The sequence below is a fragment of the Pelmatolapia mariae genome, linkage group LG15 (genome assembly GCF_036321145.2).
Source record: "Pelmatolapia mariae isolate MD_Pm_ZW linkage group LG15, Pm_UMD_F_2, whole genome shotgun sequence".
NCBI classification, from domain to species: domain Eukaryota; kingdom Metazoa; phylum Chordata; class Actinopteri; order Cichliformes; family Cichlidae; genus Pelmatolapia; species Pelmatolapia mariae.
This window is the reverse complement of record NC_086240.1, coordinates 41659145-41666328: the sequence shown is the minus strand read 5'-3', so window position 1 is coordinate 41666328 and position 7184 is coordinate 41659145. Positions and strand designations below refer to the sequence as shown.

The 7184-nt window shown below is 39.5% G+C and overlaps 1 long non-coding RNA gene across 1 annotated transcript; it reads right to left on the bottom strand.

Moving 5' to 3' along the window:
* Positions 1 to 5150: 5150 nt before the first annotated feature.
* LOC134643881 (uncharacterized) lies at positions 5151 to 5948 on the bottom strand. The gene is made up of 2 exons (XR_010096414.1): positions 5857 to 5948; positions 5151 to 5553 (listed from the first exon to the last, which is right to left on the bottom strand). It is a non-coding gene; the product is annotated as an uncharacterized LOC134643881 (long non-coding RNA).
* Positions 5949 to 7184: the final 1236 nt, after the last annotated feature.

Below are 7184 nucleotides of genomic sequence, written 5' to 3'. Positions count from 1 at the left end.
TTTTGGAAATAAAAGGGAGTTTGGAGATCGGCCTGTAGTTAGTGAGATCATTAGCGTCAAGATTTTTCTTTTTCATAATAGGTTGCACAACAGCATGCTTAAAGACAGACGGTACACAACCTGATGACAATGATGCATTCAGCAGAGATAAGATACAGGGACCAATAACATGTAAAGCTTCCTTAAAGAAACGAGAAGGAAGAATATCATGCGGGGAACCAGAGATTTTGAGATGATCAATTATATCTTTTAAAGCAGAATAAGACACTGGCTGAAACTGTTGAAAGACAGTCAAGCATTCAGAGGCTGGAACTGGATCTAGAACTGATGAAAAATGAGATGAATGAGAAGCCCTTAGAGCTGAGATTTTATCAGAGAAATACTTTAAGAATTTATCACAAAGAGCAGGGGAGGCATCCCTAAAAATGACAGTGCAAGGGTTTATCACAGAGTTAAAAGTATTAAAAAGGGCTCGGGGGTTGTGGCTATTAGTCATAATAATGCTAGACAAAAAGGCAGATTTGGCAGCTTTAACAGACTTTTGATACTTAGATAAACAATGATGGAGGATGTCCAGAGAGACGTGGAGTTTGTCTTTCCTCCATTTTCTTTCAGCACGACGACATTCACGCCTAAGGGCGCGAGTAGTATCATTTAGCCAGGGTTGTGAGGGTTTGGCACGTTTAATCCTCAGAGGTGCTACAGAGTTAAGAATGTCAGCACATGTAGTATAAAAGAGGTTAGCAAGCCCATCAGCTGATAAAACCCCATGACAGTTAGCATCAGAGAGGGGAGAGTCAAGGAAAGCATCAATGAAGTGGGCGATTGACTGAGAGTTAATCGTGCGCGTTTGCCGCACAGGACCATCACTGTTCAAATCCACATCGCTCACTACAGTATTAAACAAAACCGGGAAGTGATCAGAAATCCCAGAGTCCTTTATGTCCGTGATGCAAATATCCAGACCATAAGAAAGTACCAAATCAAGTATATGACCTTTAGTGTGGGTTGGGTCACTTACCCACTGGGTGAAATTGAGGGTGCTAATAAGAGCGAGGAAATCCTTGGCTAGCGAATTGTCCTCACAGCAAACATGAATGTTGAAGTCACCAACAATTAGTATACGGTCATAGCGTAGCACAAGGCTCCCCAGTAGATCAGCAAATTCTGGAAGAAAATCCTTGATAAGCTTCGGGGGGCGATACACCACAGCGCAGAGGATGGAGGGGACACAGTTCACTTCCAATAACTGCACCTCGAAACTGGGGTACAGAACAGGTGGCAGCTGCCGATGCCGAAGTTTGTCTTTAAAAACTGAAGCTAGCCCTCCACCTCTACCAGTGGTCCGGGGTGAGCTGATAAAAGCGTAGTCAGGTGGGAGCAGCTCCGAGAAGGGAAAAAGTTCGCCGGGGCGAAGCCAAGTTTCCGTCAGGAATAAGAAATCCAGTCCCGACGATAGAATAAGATCATTTAAAATAAAAGTCTTATTCGCCAGTGACCTTGTATTTAGCAAGGCCATACGGAGAGCGGTCACACTGTCACTGGTAGAAGAACGCCGCAGCAGGCGAAGGTTGCCGAGGTTCGCACCTCCTCTGGAGGACCGCACCCAGCACCTAGCGGGTGGAAGATCAGCTGGGAGGTCCAGGTAACCATAAGGTCCAACGGGGCGAATCCAGCGGTGACAGAATAGCCTGAAGTTAGCATGGTCCCGGAGGGCAGGAATAGATGACAAGTTGTTTATAAAATAGCGATCATTTATCGCAACATAGGACTTTAAAAAGGCCTTGATACGAACACGGATGCCGCCACGTTTACCCCGTCTCCGTGAACGTTTCCTTTGAGAGAAGGTAGATGGTAAGTGGCGGAGGTAATCAGGAAAGTCCTTCGAAAGCGGAGGAGGATTTTCAGATCTCCATTTAAAATCTTGTGTCCGGTAGTCCAAAGGCCGGAGATTCAAAAGAGTTTGGCGATCGTAGACAAGTAACATGGAGACATCAGGGCAGCACATAGAGAGAAGGACGACAAACAACAAACAACAGCGGAGTAGACGGCTTGACGTGAACACTGGCGACATCTACTATTAAGTAGTATAAACCTTAGAATGTCATGACAGATACATTAAGCCATATAATCTATCGAAATATGCTATAAGTTAATGAACAATACATTAATTGTGTTTAATTCATAACGATGGTGGCATTTGGACTTTTAACAATTATTATGTGCAGATGAACTGACTGAAATTTTTAAAAATTAGTTATGTTAATGAATCACTGTAACAAAATCAAAAATATTTTCCAGAAAATAGAAATATGTATATAGGCAAAAGCTACCTGGGCAGCTCTCATTCATAATTTTCTTAGATGCTCAACATTGACTTGGCATTGGTCCACCTACACTGTTATATAACTCCATTCTCTATGCAAATATTATTTTTTCTGTTTTGTACATATAATGTATACATAGAACACAAAAAATGTTTAATTGCACTACCAGTAATTAATTTCAAGTTTGATGTCCCCACAAATAATAAGCTTGTTAGATTATGTACACATATTTTCAAATTAAAATAAACATTGAATGTGGCTTTGTCCCATTACCATTGACAACATCGTTTTGAGTATTTTAACTACATTGATTATTAGAGGGTTAAGTCAGCCCTCTGAGCTCTAACAGCACTTAACCCTGTATTTTGGGAATATGTCATTTTTGGCTTTAGAAGATTACTAACAAATACTGGCCGTCACAGGGCAAAGGGAATTAAGCTGTTTCTGTAGAGAGATACGACCTGAACTAAAATTTATTTTACTTGCCAGTACAACAGCAAAACTGCTTAAAGAGATTGGAGTCAGAGGACAGGTGCTGTGGCAGGCTATAAGAAAATTAGCTAACACTGCTGAGTGGGCCAATCACTGGCTGTGGTTAAAGAGGGCTGAGATCACTTGGGCAGTCAGCTAGCCGCGACACACATGCCCAGAATTTATCAAACCGTGGTGGAGCTACCTAAGCAGAGGGCATCAAAAGGGTAGAAAACCTAACACTGTAATTTGTACTGTGATAAACCAGAAGCCTTGTTGACTGATACAGCTGTCTCAGGGCCTCCTGGGGGCTGTGCACCGTTGATCATCTTATTTTGTTAGATAGATTAAACCACTGGGTGGGTGTATCGGGTACCGCATTGGAATGGTTCAAATCCTATTTGTCTAATCGATCTTTCTCTGTGGCTACCTCTAAGTTCAGATCCGCTGTCAGCTCTCTTGCCTATGGGGTGCCTCAGGGCTCTGTCTTGGGACCGTTATTGTTTTTGTTGTATTTACTCCCTCTTCTGCAACTTCTTAGCTCTTTCTCTGATATTTCATATCATTGTTATGCAGATGATATTCAGCTATATATCTCTTTTAGGCCACCTGATTTTTCTAAGCTCCAAATCTTGCAGTCCTGCTTAGATTCCGTTAGAGATTGGCTGGCTGGTAACTACCTTCAACTAAATGCTGATAAAACGGAAATCATTGTCTTTGCTCCTGAGAAATTTGTTCCCCACGTGGTTAAAAATCTAGGCCCTCTTGCTTCTTGCATTAAATCATCCATTAGGAACCTTGGTGTTACATTTGATACAGCTCTGACGCTGGACACACACGTTAAATCTTTGGTTCGCTCTTGTTTTTACCATTTAAGAAATATCGCTAAGCTGAGTCCCATTGTGTCACGTTCCGAATTGGAAATGATTATTCATGCTTTTGTTTCATCCCGCTTAGACTATTGTAATTCCTTGTTTACTTGCTTAAGTAATGCCTCCCTGGAACGGCTGCAGGTTGTTCAGAATGCTGCTGCTAGGCTTCTGACAAAGCATCACAAACACTCCCATGCCACTCCCCTCCTGATTCAGCTGCATTGGCTCCCTGTCAAGTTCAGGGTCCAATTTAAGATCCTAATCATGACTTATAGGGCCCTGCACAGTGTAGCTCCAACATATTTAAGTGATCTTCTTCTTTCTTATCACCCCAGCAGGTCCCTGAGGTCTTGTGACCAGGGGTTGCTGGTTGTCCCGCATACAAGGTTAAAAACAAAAGGTGACAGAGCGTTTGTATCAGTGGCTCCCAGACTCTGGAACTCGCTCCCTTTGAGTTTGAGATCTGTGGACTCAGTCATGTCTTTTAAAAAGCAGTTAAAAACCTATCTGTTTAAACTCGCTTTTGGTTAATTTTGTTTTGGATTTTAATGTCTGTTTTCTGCCTCTGTAAAGCACTTTGTGATTTTTATCTTGAAAGGTGCTATATAAATAAAATTTTACTTTACTTTACTTACTTTACTGTGCAGTTAACCTCATGGTAGTTAAACAAAAGGGAGGAATGTAATAACATTCCGCTCTTCTCCCCTCAGCTCTTTTTCCTGTTTGTGGGAGGCAGTGGAGAGGTAGAGGGTACAGCCCGATCCGGGCGGGGAGGTATGGGATGCCAGATCAGATGCCCCACTTCCGGCTCTCCTCTCTCCTATCTTATCTCTTTTATCTTACTTTTCTCTTTCACCTTTTCTATCTCTTTAAGAAGTGAGGCTCTTTAAGTACTAAAGAGCTAAATATTACTTCTCGTTTTGCAGTGAATTGATAGAAGAAAATAAATTGTAGAAAACTAAACAGAAAAAAGTAGAAGAGAAATAACAATTTCACATTTACCAGTGACACAACCCGGGGCCTGATCAACCCTGGTAGGGCCCCGGGTTATGAGGATGTCTACTGGTAAGGGCCAAAACACCCAATGAATCCACTACTGATGATGTGTCACAATATTTTAATATTAAAATCTGGATTTCTTCTTTAATCCCTAAAGCTAACCAAGAATCTAGTTCTTTTGTGGAATAAATTTATGTGCTGTATGCGTCACAAATAGCTAAATTTGATCTGGTGTGGGCTGTAGTATTGAAAGGGTTGCATAATAAGAAATTGTTTTTGTTTTTAAAATAGATTTCTACGTTCTTTTTCACAAATTATTTACATAATTTGTAGTCATTTTCAGTTGTTACATATCAAGTCTACAGTCATAACTATATTAAACAAAAATGTGTTTTATGTCTTTGTCATGTAAACGTAAATGTTGCTAAATTTTAACTGTGGTGACAAAATGATCCATTGAAACTGCATGAAAACATCAAACTGACAGTTATTTTTCAGCTTTATTTGATTGTGTTCATTGGTAATCTAAAAACAAATAAACTACAGTGATACAGACAATTTCATGAAATTCGGTGGGGATAAAATGACAATGATGTTGGTCCACCCCAACACACTGTAGGCCTAGTAACCACTGGATCAATTAAGACAGTACATTTGAAAAAAATATGGTTGAGCACATTGCTGTACAACTGGAACTAAATAAAAAAAAAGTTATATATTCAAAAGTTAATTTGTGGATCAGGGTTGCTGTGACATTATTCTGCCCTCCCTGTACGTTGATGCCCAGTTTGGCAGATAGATAAACAGTTCTTCAAAAGGAGAGGCAAAGGCTTCCAGTTCTCATTGCAGGGTTTATTTGTCTCCCTAATGAAGGCACTGTAAAACTACAAACATAAGAAAAGCATATTAAAACATACATTTGGAACATAATATATTTCTCACATTACAAAGTACAGACATAAGACTTAGCAACTTGAATTACAGCTTGTGTAGCCAAGAAAAATAAATGAAAATATGTAAACCCCAAATCCCGCTAGCTTAATGCTAACTTATAATGGAATTTCCCATTGACACGCTAACACAATTAGCATCGGCAGTGCAGCTAACATGCCGGCTTCAAATATGAGAGTCAACAAACCAATTTAGATCACATGCTTAACATGAACACAGAATATAATTGTACTTACAAGCATATATTTCTCATGCTCCAGTATAGCCAACTTCAGAGCTAATATTTTGTGTGCTGGTATCAACTTAGCCAAACTCCATGAACTTTTCCTATATTTACTAGACAAAATTAAGTACACAAACCCGCTTCCGCCCCCTAGTGGGGTGGTGGAGCTACTGCACCCCAGCAGTGGCAGCACAGACATAATCAGCTGAACTGCCTACTGTACTGTAGTATGATTATTTTAAACATAAGCACAAGTACTACTAATGCACTCTAATATTATTAATACTGTTGATACTAATGGTACATACCATGAAAATATACTTAACATGTACATCAAAATACTCAAGAATGAAAAATATCACCTGTGACAAGCATACTTGAAATTTGCTTACAAAGTTCTATCAATCACATTTCAATATGTCTTGTAAATTCTGTGAGCCAAAAATATATTACAGTAACTTAACATGACAAAAATGTAAAAAGTACAAAACCTCCCTCTGATACATACCAGTCTACTATTCTGTATTACCAAAATGCATGTTTGAAAACAGTGTAGCAGGGTTGTTTTTAGCTCTACGAATGACATTAAATAAAAATGTGCCAGCTGTCTTTGTAAAAAACTATATGCATTGATGTGATGAAGTCTTGGGAATGCACTGTCAATGACTGGTCTATGGCAGACATGAAAAAAAATGCTAGATGTATATACCTATTTGGGTCCCCAGCATTAAACCTACTAGGTAGGAAGTTGATATAAGTTTGAAGACAAACTGATATATTACAGATATTTATTACCGACTTTAATCAGAAAATTCAAAGTCACTGTAAAAGTCATCATCGGAAGTATGATCAAGGTTAATGTTCTCTGCTCCTGACAAAACTTGCATATAACACTGTCTTGCGTGCAACTTGTTTTGTTTCACATTATGTCGTTTTCTGAGGATGATGCTCTGTAGACCTCTCAAACCCTCCTCACTTAGGCCACAATGCGAACCTTAAAATTAGAACAAGATATAATTTAGTCTGCTTTACTGCCTTCAGAAACAGTCAGTGTTTTGTATGCATTACTTAAATACATACTTTTAAATATCTCACTGGAAAACAGGCCGGACAGCTCTTTCAAGGTATCATTATATTTTGAAAGAGATTTCCAGTGATGGTCCATCTCTGTAACAAGAATCTTCTTTTCCTCCTTGAGTCTTCTTATTGCCATGATGATATCGAATGCCCTTCTCTTTGTTGTAAGGCTGACAGAGTCTGAAATCCATTTATAACAAAGTTATAGATCAATTCACAAAGAACGTCTGAAGTTGTAAGTGATTTTAGGTTAACACCTGAAGC